We start from the raw sequence: 15,993 nt of genomic DNA on the forward strand, positions 1-15,993 counted from the left end.
CCCCCTCGCACCAACTTCTCAACCACGCATTTATCTGCCAGATCATCCTGTTTCTACCCGCACTGGCGCATGGCACAGGCAGTAATCCAGAAATTACTACCTGGGAGGTTCTGCTTCTCAGCATTCTACTTAGTTCTCTAAATTCTCTTTTCAGGACTTCTTTGTTTTTCCTTCCTATGTCATTGGTACCAATATGTACCAAGACATCTGGCTGTTCTCTTTCCCGCTAACACCTGGGAGGCAACGTACCATTCAGGTGTCCCGTTCACATCCACAGAATCCCCTGCCTGTTCCTCTGACCATTGAGTTCCCTATCAGTACTGCTCTCCTCTTCTCCCTCTTTCCCCTCTGCACCACAGACCCATGCTCAGTGCCAGTAACCTGGTCCCCGTGGCATTCCCCTGAGAGGTCAACCCCCACAACAGTATCCAAAACGGTATACTTAATATTTGCTTATTTTTTGTGCGGGATGATGGATTTGCGAGTTGATGTTCCTGTTCTGTTTTTTGTGGGAGGTGGGATTTGGGGTTTGATGATCGACTGCCTTTCTTTTCTTCCTAGGTTTCATGGTTACCTGGAGAATTGAAGAATTCCAAAGTTGTATACTTTGAAAATAAATTGAACCTTTGAAACTTATATGAGGTTTTCCAGCGGTCACATCAGCACCATAGATTACAATTTGTCAGAGAAGCTCATTGTCAGCTTGCAAACTATTTCATTGGGAGCTGTACTTTTCAGTTTGGAGTGGTGAGGGGGAGATATGTCTCTACCAATGGAGGTATAAGATACTCCTTCTCTCCACAAGCCTGCTGGTCACTCTTGGGCAGGGTGTGGTACCTGTTTCGCCCCTGATCAGGGTCACCTGAAACCATGGGAGCGGGTGGTGGATATGAGCAGCTGGCGCATATCACAAGTCCTGGTTATACGACCACTGACGCCAGACAGACAGTCTCTGAAGAGTACTGATAATGGCTAGGGTCACCAGTCTTGTAAAGACACTGCCCAGAAGAAGGCAGTGGCAAACCACTTCTGTAGAAAAATTTGCCAAGAACAATCATAAACATGGATAGAGAAAAGAATGAGAACAGCAGTGTAAAGGTGTTCTTCCCCACAGGCAGTGATGGCTCACAGATTACAAGCAGACGGACGACCATGATCTTCTCCTTCATATGACACAACACAAAGTGGTGATGATAACTTTTCTGTTGGTCACTTCTCAGCCACTACATGTCATTGGGGATACATGCCTGCACTCAATAAGTTACTGCAGAAGCTGTACAATGCTGGTCACCTTGGTCTTCTTCTGGGTTACTGTGAAGCAACATAGATACCAGACATCCTTGCCTGACAGAGTAAATCTCCAAAATCATCGCAACAAAAGTTCTGCGCAAGCTCGTTACAAAAAAAAACCAGATGTAATTATCAATTATTTATTAGAAAATGCCCCAGAGGTTGATTCAACATTCTCATTTGCCATCATGTACTTTCTTTTGCTTCCACTGAGTTTGAGTTCCTGAATAATGCATAGCCTTGACAATGAAGTTAATAGGAGTGTATCACTTCTGTAATTCAGATATATGGTAATTTGACTATTGGTGTCTGCCAAGACTCAAGTTAAATGAAAGAGGCAGCACCTTGGAGTCAGTGTCCTGATGCACTGATAAATTTATCCTGGTTTTATTGTTGCATCCATACCCAAATCCTAATACTCTTTCAGTCATTATTTGCCATAAGAAATCATAGATAATAGACAGTCACAAGATGCTACTGAAGATAATGTTAAAATGGGCTAGATGAACCAAGGAAGGTAACCCCAAAAATCCCATTGCATTCCTTAATAAGACCATAAAATGTAGGAACACAATTAGGCCATTGGCCCAACGAGTCTGCTCTGCCATTTCATCGTGGCTAATCCAACTTTCTTCTCAGCCCCAGTCTCCTACCTTCACTCTGTATTCCTTCATGTCCTGACCAACCAAGAATCTATACATCAATATATATAAAGACTTGGCCTCCAGAGCTTCCTGTGGCAACAAATTCCACTTATTCACCACTCTCTGGCTAAAGAAATTCCTCCTGATCTCCATTCTCAAAGGACAGCCCTCTATTCTGAGCAACACACATAAAAATTGCTAGTGAACGCAGCAGGCCAGGCAGCATCTATAGGAAGAGGTACAGTCGACGTTTCGGGCCGAGACCCTTTGTCAGGACTAACTGAAAGAAGAGCTGGTAAGAGATTTGAAAGTGGGAGGGGGAGGGGGAGATCCGAAATTCGATGACTGTACCTCTTCCTATAGATGCTGCCTGGCCTGCTGCATTCACCAGCAATTTTTATGTTTGTTGCTTGAAATTCCGGCATCTACAGATTTCCTCATGTTTGCCCTCTATTCTGAGACTGTGTTCCCTGGTCTTAGACTCACCCATCACAGGAAATATCCTCTCCATATCCATTTCTCCTGGCTCACATTGAGCCTGGCTGTAATCATTCACAAAGTTCTGTCACACCTGAACAGAGCTTCACACAGCCTGAAGTCCACATATTTACTTTCTTTGCCTCAAGGTTGCCTGACTGTTCTTGATGCATTTGACAAGGGGCCAAGTAAGAGGCTGCCTCATAAATTCTGTCAGAGGAAATGTACTAGAATGGATTGAAAACTGGATGTCTCGTAGAAAACTGAGCTGTTGGAATAAATGGGTCCATTTCAGACCAGAAAGAATGGAGGAATACCACAGGCTCTGTTCTTGGCCTGCATAATAAATAGTCCTTGCTATTTATATGTAACCCTTAGGTTTGGCTAGTGGCTTAATCTAGGGGAAGACCGCCTCCGGCCCGGCCAAACTTGGGGAATCTTGGACTCCCGACACCATTCCAAGTCCACTCCGTCCTGCAGAACCATTCTGGCATCTTCTCTCTCCATCTTCTGCCGAACAAAAGACCACAAAACCTTCCCTCGGGTGCAGGGAAGAAAAACATGCCTCTCATTGGATGGCGCACATTCCAAAGCCCCTGTTATCTCTAGTCATAACCCAAACACTGCTGCTACAGAGAAACCATTACATTAGCAGTGAAACCTTACAGAGCATTACATATATTAATAACTTGGAGGAGGGAACAACATTTTAAGTTCTCAAATTTGTTGATGATATGAAAAGAGATGGAAGGGCATGTTGTGATAAAGATACTATAGCTCTTCAATAGGATGTAGATAGACTCGGTGAGTGGACAAATTTTAATTTAGAGAAGTGAAGGCAGATTACTAACTAAATAGAGAGAGGTTAAATTACCCAGGGATTATAGCAGTGTATAAAACACGGAAAGCTATCAGCAGGTCTAACAAGAAGACAAATGGCGTTTTGGCTTTCATTGCAAGGACAATGGACTTTAAATCTGGGGAGGTTTTGATGCATTTGTACAGGGTTTTGTTCACACCGTGTACAGATTTTTTCATTTTACCAAAAATAATATATTCAAACAAAATAGATTCATCAGGATAATTTCTGGGATGAGAGTGCTCTCTTACCAAGAAAGGCTTAACAGCTATTGCTGGTACTTCTTGGAGTTATAATCATACCCACAGGGATGGGATGGAGGGGCATTGACAGGGCAGACATCATTTCTTTTTGTTGTGGAAAAGTCTTGAATAATGCAACATAACTAATGGGGTGATCATTTAAAACTGAGTTACATAGAAGGAACACACATAAAAGTTGCTGGTGAACGCAGCAGGCCAGGCAGCATCTCTTCCTAGAGATGCTGCCCGGCCTGCTGCGTTCACCAGCAACTTTTATGTGCGTTGCTTGAATTTCCAGCATCTGCAGAATTCCTGTTGTTTACATAGAAGGATATGGTGAATCTCTGAGATTCTTTGCCCTGGCTGGTGGTGAAAGCTAGATCACTTTAAGTATTTAAGGTAGATGTGGTTAAATTTTGATAGATCAAGGTTTAGAAGATATAGGGAATGACACAGAAGAGATGTTGAGGCCAGCATAAATCAGCCATGATCATTTTAAATAATGACGAAAATTTGAAGGGCCTGATAGCCTATTCCTTATCCTATCTTCTTCTCTTTTTGGGACTATGTCTTGCTTTCAATACGTTGCTGCTTTTGAGGGTTAGTTATTCTGTCAGTATAGTGATTGTCAAAGGATCCAGAGACGAGGTTGTGAAATGTACTACAAATAAAACAAAATGTTATTCAGTTCAAATCCTTTTCAAATTCATGATGGATTCCGGTTGCATCACTGTTCCAGTAGAGAACTATCTCCTAGCAACACTCTGCTTAGAATATAACCTCTAACTTTATTCATTTAGTATTAATCTTATACTTAAAGCTTCTTTTAACCAATTTACTATTCAACTAATGCATTTATTTTTCATATTTTCCACCTCAGAACATTCAATTTTTAAATATCTTAAAACATCTTCCAAAAAAAATTACAGTTTTACAAAACATTTCTTTTAACAGGAATCACATCAGTAACCTCCCTGTGACCATGATAATTTCATTAAAATAACATTCCTAAACCTAGACAACATTCAGTTTGATGATATAACACTCCTTTGATTTTGGATCTTGTAAATTTGACACCTAACCCTAACCTCCCATTCTCATCCCACAGGATTAATCTATTGGAATATTTGAAGTGATGTGTTCAATTTCATTCTAACATCAATCAGAAACTCGAACCCTGATTCAAGTCATTGATGGAATGGATACTCCTGGTACATACTGGCAATAGCTTTGAGATTTCAGCTGATGTACCCGTTTTTATATTCACATTTATAAATGTTTCTGAACAATGTAAATCTTAAGTTTAGGTTGCTATTATTGTAATACAATCAACCTAAAAAGGACAGCGAATTATTTGCAGAATTACCTGAGCATCTCTGAGACTTTTTCCTGTAGCTATCAAGCTTCTTAAAACTCACTTAGGTGTAATGCCCTCACTGTCTCTGCACAACATCCATATCTGTTTTTTCTGCCGTCCTTGTTTTGCTGATAATTATTAAGTCTTTCATATGCTCACATTTATTTAAGTTTGATTATTGACATTTGCACATGTGATTGTTCTGCTAATGGTTAATTGCTCATGGCTGTTTGCAATATTGTCTTGTGAATTGTTGATTGTTTTTGGGTTACTTGTTGTGGTATTGTCCTGTGGCTTTTAGGTTTGGCACCAAACCATAATCAATTCTGGTATGCTTCATATACTGGCTATGCAGTGATTCTGATTCGGATTCCGAATTTCCCTTCAAGGGGATTATCCAAGAAATTTTTGGCCAAGGCTTTGATTAGGAAAGCCAACTGTAAAGAATTCTCATGTTCTGTTTTATAGAAAATTCCTCTTTTTCCAACAATTGGAGTTTAAAGCCCAAGCACACATCTTCCACTGAACTTTATTTTCTACTCCTCCAACCTCCACCACATCTTTATGGGACTTGCATGAATCAATGTTCTAAAAACCTTCACAAAATCACTTAGAGTTAAATCACAGGTTAATACATTCTTCTGAAACAGTCAAAACAATAGTGGCATTTTGCCTAATCTTATCTACTTGTTTCATGTCCATAACTGTAAGCCATCTGACATGAGTCTGGACAGTTATCACAGATGTGCTTTGCAAGGTTACAAAAGGCATTGAACAGACATTGTTATTACACACTACACACTACACACCACACTTCAGGAACTAAAAGCATATCTATCAGTAACAATTCCAACAAAGCATTGACTTTACATCTGCTTCAGCAGCTCCTTTCTTCATGACAGAGAGATAAATTATACTCCATGTAGAACGTTTTGGAAAGCTATTTTCAGATAATAAAATTATCTGAATGTATATTTTATTATCTGATATGTTTCTTTTTTCCTTTTTTTTCCCAAACAGCTTCGACTTTGGTAGTGGATGTAGATCTTTTTTTTCATAAAATTGTTTTTATTCTAATATACGAATTAATCTAATCCATATGAATATAAAGTAAGGAGGTTGTTAATATGATTCAATATACTATACCTGGTATTATTATATTTCGTCTTTCATTTTATAATGTGTATTCTCTTGAACTCTGTAGTCTTCTATAGAGAAATCAATAAAAATATTGAAAAAGGCAAGGAAAGCTATTTTCATCACATCGTCTATTAAATGAGCTTTTATAATTCAACCGCTGCTAATATCCATGCATAGGTGTTCAAGAATGGTGTAATATTTTTATACACCATTACTAAATTTCAAAAGACAAAAGAAAGGTATCCATTCACATTGAGATCAATTTTGGGTTTATTTCTGTTGGGAAGAGAAAATAACACAAAATGACCACAAACTTACTGGCACCTAACATTCTACAAATTTCTTCAGATGGTTTTGTTTATTATCAGAGAATGTATACAGTATGCAACCTGAAATATTTAGTCTTAACAGAAATCCACAAAAAACAGAAGAACCCCAAAGAATGAATGACAGAAAAACATCAGAACCCAAAGCCCCCTCACCCTCTCCCCCACACAAGCAGCAGCAAAGCATCAACACATCAACCTCCCCTCCATCAATTTCGGCAAAAATATATCAGCGCTCACCACCCACCAAGCACCCAAAGACAGACCATGATCTGCAGTCAACAAAAACTATTATTTACCCGACAGTTCAACATGCCACAGCTCTCTCTCTCTCTCTCCCTCTCTCTCTCACTAACAAGGGACAAAGAGGTGTCACCCATGTCACACAAGACCAAGACCACAGTTTACTTTTCAGACGCTTAACAGTAAATTAATGTTTTTATTTGGAAATTGGCTCACTATTGGGATGCCACACGTAATCATGAGAAAATAAATAAGGTGAATAGGGGTTAACTAAATGATGGATAATTCCAAGCTTACTAGGAAACCACTTTTGATCCTCTGTCTCCAGATTTTGCTAAAGTGAGACAAAATAGTAAATATTCTGTTTTGCTCAGGTCCTGTATACTTCAGAAATAGTGAGGTGCTAAAGATAGGTTTTCTCCTCACATTCTTAACCCATTCTTGTCAAGCTGACATGAGGGAATCAGGACACGTGACCATTCTACAGCCCAGGGCTGTTAGAATTACCTTGGTATACCGTAGCTAGTTACTGAAATAACCACAAGTTCAGTCCTACTGGAGGAAAATAATTAACTTTTTCTGACTTCTTTAAAAAGGGGGAAGGTGTGTGATTGAAGGTTATGACATTGAGTGTGATATCTGTTTTTCAAGTTCATGTACAATCTCCCATCTTCATACCACTTCAATCACGTGTGATTATCATCCCACTGCCTCAATTAACCCGTTTGACCCTCGTTCTATCACAGATACATCCTTTCTCCATTTAGTCCTTCACTTCCTTCGATGTAACAAAAACTTTCTTTTTCTTCCCCTCGTTATTCTACCAAAGGGTCTTTGACCTGAAAGATTAACTCTCTTTCTGTTTCCAGTGATGCTGCTCAACTTGCACTGTTTCTGGCATCATTTGCTTCTGTAACAAATTTCCATGTTTAATGATGTAGTAATTTTGCTGAATGTCAGTATACAGTGAGGAAGAATGTAAGGAAAGTACCTGAAAATGCCTAAGGTAGTGTGACTGCTGATGATGGATGAATAACTGCAAAAAGGTTCACTGACAGAGATGACTTAATGTACTTGAAAGTAGGCAAGGAGTGATGAAACAGCTTGAGTGAAGGACTGATACACACATTGGGGGATTACACCTTTGCTCACACATGGGTAATTAGAGTACGCTTTCCGCTCAATCCAGAATTATGGTAGTGATATGTGCTTATTGCTACCTCTTTATTCCTCCTTTCGACTCAGCTGCAGATATTCTTCTTCCATTGCTGTGAAATGGTATCTTCCTCCAGATTCATAGTGCTCTCTAGGTAAATCCAGGCTGTATCATTGAAACTGCACAACTTCCATCCATTCTTTACCTTTCCTCCTTCAAATTGAATTCTCAGATTGTCCCTTTAAATGCTGAGATTGTGATTACATCACACAGGAGTACATTACAGCCTCTGTTTATAATAATGAGGCATAAAGAGGATGTTTTAGAATGGGTAGTGGGAAGAGTAGTAAAATATTTAGGTTTTCACATTATTGCTACCAACTATCTGCCCAGTTGAGAAAACAGTGAAGGAAATGGGAACAATAGACATCGTAAGTGCCTTAGAACTCAGGTAAGCCTCAAGGTCCCTCAAATATCATTGAAGCACTTACTTAGAGTACCATGTAACTGTCTTAGGCATATATATACACGCACACATACACAGCTAGGGTGCCTAAGAATTTTGCACAGTACTGTAGTAATTTTATGTATAATACCATGCTGCTGCCACAAAATAAAACACAACTTTCTTGACAGTGATGATAACAGTGTCATCAGATCTGCAGGAATCATTACAGAATCTACAGATGATAATCAGATTATTCCCTTTCTCCAGTCACCTCTTTCAAAACCCTGAGGTCCTTAAGAGTTGCTGGTTGCCGTTTAAGTGGAGTCTAACATCTTGTCCTAACCAACTCTTTTGCCCAACCAATGAACAAGGTGGCTAATGCTGGATAGTGGATAGGTTCTGCAATGATTTTCCAACAAACATTTAAATACTGCTATAATGATCTTAATGTGTTTTATCCAACTACGTACAGAAAATCACGATTATGTGAACTACAAACAAGCTAGAAGAATGAAATTGGATCTGTACAAATCATTAATGTGATGTTGTTTATTATGCAGACTTTAGATATGTTAATTGAGGTGAATAAAATAGAATAATTTGTAGATTAAATAATTTAGCAGCATTCATGTGGTGCTTCTGACAGGTAGTCTGGCAGCTGTTGAATGATTGTGATTAAGCACCAATCTGTACTGTTTTCCTTTGAGGTTTTACTCAATTCATCCTGTAGAGATAGGGCTTAAGTAGGTCCTAAAATCAATTCCAACTTAATTTATGTGACAGAATAAAATGCAGATTTTCAAGGTATTAAGAAACTTAAAGCAGTATATAGTAATAGATACATACTTTGATAATACATTTACTTTGAACTATCAAATATATAGCCACAAATCAATTTACAAATTTTCCTCACACAAAAATTAACCTATTGCTGACATCAATAGAAAATAACAGACTGTGGCTCAGATTACTGAGCTTCAGAGTCCCATACTTTTCAAATGGAATCCAATGCAAGCTAGATGTACAATCCATTGCCCTTGTCTGGGCAAACTGGCCGAAACTAATATTGAGTACTTCAACTTTATATAATATTCTCTTGTTTTTCTTGTCTGCATAAGAACCACCACTACCTGTGATTTTTTTTTTCACTTTCTGTCTCCATCTGGCCTTCTGGACATGTTTTAATGTGGCAGAACCACATCAATCCAAATTACCACCTCACAAGATTAACCCCTCTACAACTCGACTTCACTCCCAGAGAATGTCGCTGGTTTTAAGCATATTTCACTGCTATGGAGACTAACTTTATTAATAATCAAGTCTGATGAAGGTCCCTTAGCTGAAATGTTACCTGTTTCTCTCTTCACAGAAAGAATACCACAGGAAAGTCCAACAGATTCTGGACAAACCCGCCTACAGAGTTCTACAGCGGGATCCAACATATTCCCTGAAGGGAAACAGTGTTTACCTTGGCCTGTTTTGTCATGTGCCTCTAAGCACCCCAGAACCACATTGGTAATAATGGACTCCAGCTGAGGTCCAACTAACTGGCATATAATTTCCTTTTTTTCTGCCTTATCTTTATGATGTATATATTTTGTTCATTATGAATTGTCCCTAGAAACCCCAACCATTGCTGTTCTGCCATCATCCCTGCTAGTGTTCCCTTCCAATCAACTTCAGTCAGCTCCTCTCTTATGTCTCTTTAATTCCCTTTACCCCATTGTAATACTGACCCCTGACCTACTCCTTAGTGTTCCTTTATCCTAAGCACCATACTCAAATCTGGTTTATTATACAACACCAATTTCAGAATTGCCTTTCCCTAGTGGGCTCAACCATAAGCTGTTCTAAAAAGCTATCTCATTCATTCTACAAATACCCTCTCTTGGCATCCAGCAGCAGATTGTTTTCCCCAATCTTTCTGCATATTGAAATTTCCCCATGACTGTTATAACATTGCCCTTATTACATGCCATTTCTATTTCCCTTTGAATTTATATCTCACATCATGGCTATTGTTTAGAGGCCTGTACATAACTCCCATCAGAGTTGTTTTACCCTTGTATTTTCTGAATGCTACCCACAAGGTTCTGCATCTTCAATTCTATGCCACGTCTTTCTGAGGATTTGATTTGATTTTTCAGCAACAGTGCAACCCCGCCTCTTCTGCCAACCTGCTTGTCCTTTTGATACAATGTCTAACATTAGATGTTAAGCTCCCAATTACAATCTTCTCTTAGCCACACCTCAGTGATTGCCATGTCATACCTGACAATCTCTAACTAAAAGATTATTTACCTTATTCAATATGTCATGGGCATTCAAACATACCACCTTCAGTCCTATATTTATCACCCTTTTTGATTTTGTTCCCATGTTACATGTCACCTCATCCCACTGACTGTCCATCTTCACAGTCTCAGAACACACTGTATCCACTTGTATATCAACTGCCCCATCACTCCCGTTCCCATCCCTCTGCCAATTTAGATTAAGCCCTCCCCAAAAGCTCTATCAAACCTGTCCATAAGGATATTGGTTGCCCTTGGGTTCAGGTGTAACCTGTCCATTTTGTACAGGTCATACCTCCCCAGAAGAAATTCCAATGATCCGAAATCTGAAAACTGGCCCCCTGCACCACTTCCTCAGCCACTCATTCATCTGTACTATCATCCTATTCCTGCCCTGACTACCACTTGGCACTGGGAGTAATCCAGAGATTACTACCTTGGAAGTGGTGTTCTTCATCCTTTTCGCTCATTCCCTTTTCTCACATTGCAGAACCTCTTCCCTCCTTCTACCCATGTCATTGGTGCCAATGTGCACCACAACCTCTTGATGCTCACCTTCCATCTTGAGAATCTTCTGTAGTCACTCTGAGCCATCCTGGACCCTAGCACCTGGGAGGCAACACACCATTCCAGGTTTTCTTTCACAGCCACAGAATCTTCCCTCTGTACCCCTAACTGTTGAGTCTCCAATCACAACTGAGCCTCAGAGGTAACCACAGTCCCAGGGATTACTGCTGCTGTGCCTTGATAGATCATCCTCACCCCCAGCAGTGTCCAAAGGAGTGTACTTGTTGGTGAGGAGAATGGCCATTGAGAAACACTGCATTGACTGTTAACTCACCTTACTTCTCCTGGTGGTCATCTATCTGCTACCTGAAGTCTGCGCTCTGGGTGTGACCACCTCAATAAAAGACACATCAATGAAATGTTCAGATTCTCAAATGGTCCTCAGTGCATCCAGTTCCAGTTCCTTGACCGTGAGTTGAGAGCTCAAGTTGGGTGCACTTCCTGCAGAGGTAATCATTGGCCATTTGGTCTCCATAACGTGTGGTGGCATGTTCCTTAGGTTCATCACCCTCTCTTCCCATTTTCATTTTAAATATCATTCACTATACCCTGAGCCTTTATCTACCAGTCCTAAATGCCACAGTCTAAGAAAACATTCTTGCTAAACCAACTATCTTAAGGCCTAGAAAAATTGCGACATTTCAATGAGATCTCCTCTGCTTCTTCTCAACTCCAGTGAACCCATTCCCTCATCATCCTGCAAATCTGTCTGGTGATTTTTCAGGCATCTTTCTTTGTAGCCAGTATCTCCTTTTTCAGTAAGGAGTCCAAAACTGCAAACAACACTCCCAGTGCAGCCTCACCAAGGTCTTGCATAATTCTGTCATACTTACCAATTAGATCAATAGCACCTGTACTGATATGTTATGCCTGTTTGGAGATGAATCTCAGAGTAGTATAATGCACACATACTTTGATAATAAATGTACTTTGAACTTCGATGTTAGAACCTAATTACAAAGTATTACATCCTTTGATGATACTTTGAGTGACTAGCCCTCCAGGCACTACGGCAAAACCCAGCCATCATGATTTTATAAGTGGACAAAGAAAATGCAACGGTCCTGATGTCCTCCGAAGAATATCACAGGGAAGTCCAACAGGTTCTGGACAATCCTGCCTACAGAGTTCTACAGCAGGGTCCCACATATTCGATTGTGAGGATGACCTCTGCTTTACTGAAGAAATGCAGACCGCCAGCAGACATATGTGAGACACATCTGCCTCAGGTGCTGGTACCACCAAGACTTTACGGGCTCCCTAAGATACACAAGGAGGGCTCCTCCTGAATCCTATTGTCAGTGGGATAGATTCTCTGACTTACTACCTCACTAAGCCTTTGATAACCATGCTGTCTCCCTTTGATGGGGCTGTGAGTATTCTATCATGAATTTGACCGACTTCGTTAAAACGATAACCAACAGGTGTCCCTGTTCACGAGAATTCCCATTGAGGACAGCTTGTCCTTCCCCAGTCAAGATTTGATAAGGGTACCATTTACCTTTTTATGAACACACCCTTACATTGATGCACTTCCTCTATAAGCAAGTGGACGGAGTGGCCATGGGACCACCCTTGTGGCAGCTATTGCTAAATCCTACATGGAGGACTTTGAGGAAGAGTCTCTGAGTTAATCATCCTTACGCTGCAAATGCTTCTTCAGATATGTCGGTACACCTTCATAGTGTGACCTCATGGACTCCAAGCACTCCAACAGTTCCACGACCATCTGGACAGTATACATCCAAGCATTCAATTAGTGATGGAGATGCAGAAGAATGATTGCCTCCCATTCCTAGACATTCTAATACGATGGTAGCCTCAGACATGGCATCTATCGGCAATTCACTCCCTTGGACTTCACCTCACCAATAATAGCCACCATTACGCTTTCCCACGTAGAGCAGTTCTTTCTACTTTGATAAACCAAGTGAAGTCTATTTCAGACCCAGAGAGTCTCCCTGAGAAAATAAGACTAAGGACGTAAGAGTACACACGACATTCATACAGAATGGCTACAAAGTGAAGGAAATTAATTGGGCTTTTAAAAGGGCTGAGCAAAAAACCAGGAAACCTAACAACGAGGAGGAACCCATTGCTACTACCTGTCTTCCCTATATTTCCACTTGGTGTTCACCTCGTCCTTCAACACCAGCTCCATAGCAAAGAAAGCCCAGCAGCGTCTCTACTTTCTGCGAAGGCTGAGAAAAGTCCATCTCCCACACCCCATCCTCACCACATTCTACAGAGGTTGTATTGAGAGCATCCTGAGCAGCTGCATCAATGCCTGATTTGGAAATTGCACCATCTCGGATCACAAGACCCTGCAGCGGATAGTGAGGTCAGCTGAGAAGATCATCGAGGTCTCTCTTCCCACCAGTACAGACATTTACACCACAGGCTGCATCCATAAAGCAAACAGCATTATGAAGGACCCCACGCACCCCTCATACAAACTCTTCTCCCTCCTGCCATCTGGCAAAAGGTACCAAAGCATTCGGGCTCTCACAACCAGACTACGTAACAGTTTCTTCCCCCAAGCCATCAGACTCCTCAATACCCAGAGCCTGGACTGACGCCAACCTACTGCCCTCTACTGTGCCTATTGTCTTGTTTATTATTTATTGTAATGCCTGCACTGTTTTGTGCACCTTATGCAGTTCTGAATAGGTCTGTAGTCTAGTGTAGTTTTTGAGTTGTTTTACGTAGTTTAGTGTAGTTTTTGTATTGTTTCATGTAGTACCATGGTCCTGAAAAACATTGTCTTATTTTTACTGTGTACTGTACCAGCAGTTATGGTTGAAATGACAATAAAAAATGACGACTTGACTTAACTTGAACCTGAAGAAATACTGGATTAATACCATCCACAAATCCATAAGGAAGCTAAGTCGCAGCTTTTGTGGGTTGACTGGTGTTTACAGGATTCCCTGTGAATGCAGAACAGCATATATCGGCTAGACAGGATGCACAGTGGAAGCCTGCGTCAAGGAGCACAGGAGGTGTATCCGTTTGGGGTTACCCAGAGAAATCGGCGTTAGTGGAACTTTGCAATCGCAATGGCCATAGGGTTGACTTTAACGGCACAAAACTACTGTGCTATGCCAATGGCTTTTGGGACTGGTTGGTAAAGGAAGCCATTGAAAAAAAACAAGAAGAAAAGAATCTTAAGGAAGGCGAAGTTTCGCTCTAAGTAAGAATTGGAATTCGATTGTAAACAAGGTTGGAGAGCAGGAACCTGATTGGATGAGGACTAAATGATCAGGAGGACTAGACTATGGGGTATAAATACCATCAGACTAGACTTGCCCAGGCATTACCCCTGAAGTAGATGGCAGAGTTTGTCATGGAAACGTTGGTTATAATTAATACCTGTACCCAGCTGGAAGCCCGAGAAGAGTTTATTCAACATTACATCCTTTTAAAATATCTTTAAAATTACTTCAGATTAGTAAAAAAAATCTGCTGTAAATGACTTCTGGAAGAATTATTCAGATGTTAACTTCTGAAAGGAATTTTGTTTTATATTTATTTTCCTTAACTTGATATTCTTTGGGCCATGTAACTATGCTTTCTCCCTCTAGCACACCATCATATAAATGCATCTTGTAGGGTCATCACCTTGACAACCGTGACAAAAGGCTCAGAGACTTGTTGAATTTAATACTGCCCCTTTTAGATCAGTGACATATGTGTGTAGGACCTAACCAATTTTATTAATACTTTGACATGACACATGTTATGCTTTCTTACTGTATCCAGGTGAAATGTCCTTTCTCTATATTGCAATAAAGCTTTCATTGTAGCATAACTATGCTGTCAGTATTGACTGTAAAATGAGCATATCATGCATTATTTATCCATCACTGACATAAATTCATGAGAGAAGCATGAATAACATCTTTTTGGCAGCTTTCAAAATGTGTAGTGGTCCTGTCATATTCCAACAGCCGGAATAATTTTATGTCAGTCTCCAGTGCAGATGACTAAAATGTAAAATCACTAAGATTTATGAACATTCCTTCCTAATTCTCCTAATGGATATATTTAACTTTAATCCTGGCTTTCATCACCTCTGAACAAAGAGGGGCAAATTTCTAAGTCAAAGAAGTACAGCTTTGGGTAGAGATGAAGGGTTAAATCTGGGGGAAACGTCAACCCATAAGGATGCTGACTTCAACCTACCAACTTCCTGGTTTCACTCAAACATGTTCCTCTATGTGCATGCAGCTCTCTTGGGATAGGCAAGTTGCCAAACAACATATGCAAATTGTTTGGTTAGAACAATATTGACCTAGGTTTTTGTGCTTAATGCTGCATCTGCGAATTTTCCAGATCTCTGGAGCTTGACAGGACAAGCAGTTGTTGAAACTAAATCACACTTCTGAAAAAATAACGATTAAAAACTCAATACTGCATGTATTTCTGCTGAGGGTTACACTACTTGCTTTGGAGATTTCGTCCACACTGTCCTAGTCTATGCTGAAGAGATATAACCGAGGCTGAGGAAGTCTGACGGATCATGCTGCTTTAGATTAGCTGACATGAGAGCCAAGATGACAAAAGAGCACTTGTAACAGCTTACATCACCATCAGGCAGAGATCGGCAAAGCCTGCAGCAGCTCTCACAGAACTCCACTTTACATATACTGTAGGCTTTGGAGACAGAGGATTAAAATATTAAGATACAAGAAACATACAGCCTCACTGTTAATCAGTTATTATGGCAGACCCAGTGCCTTGGCCTTATTGCCCCCAATTCTCCCTTGTCCTCTGATAAATACTTATCTATCCCAGCTTTGAACATGCTCAAATAACTGTATTCACCATACTCTGAGGGGAAGAACTCCAGAGATTTGGAATCTGTTATATTAAGAAGATTCCCCCACTTTCTGTTCAAAGTGGATTACCTCTTATTTTAATCCCTGCCCACTAGGATTGCACTCTGCA

This window comes from Mobula birostris, chromosome 6 (genome assembly GCF_030028105.1).
Source record: "Mobula birostris isolate sMobBir1 chromosome 6, sMobBir1.hap1, whole genome shotgun sequence".
Taxonomy (NCBI): domain Eukaryota; kingdom Metazoa; phylum Chordata; class Chondrichthyes; order Myliobatiformes; family Myliobatidae; genus Mobula; species Mobula birostris.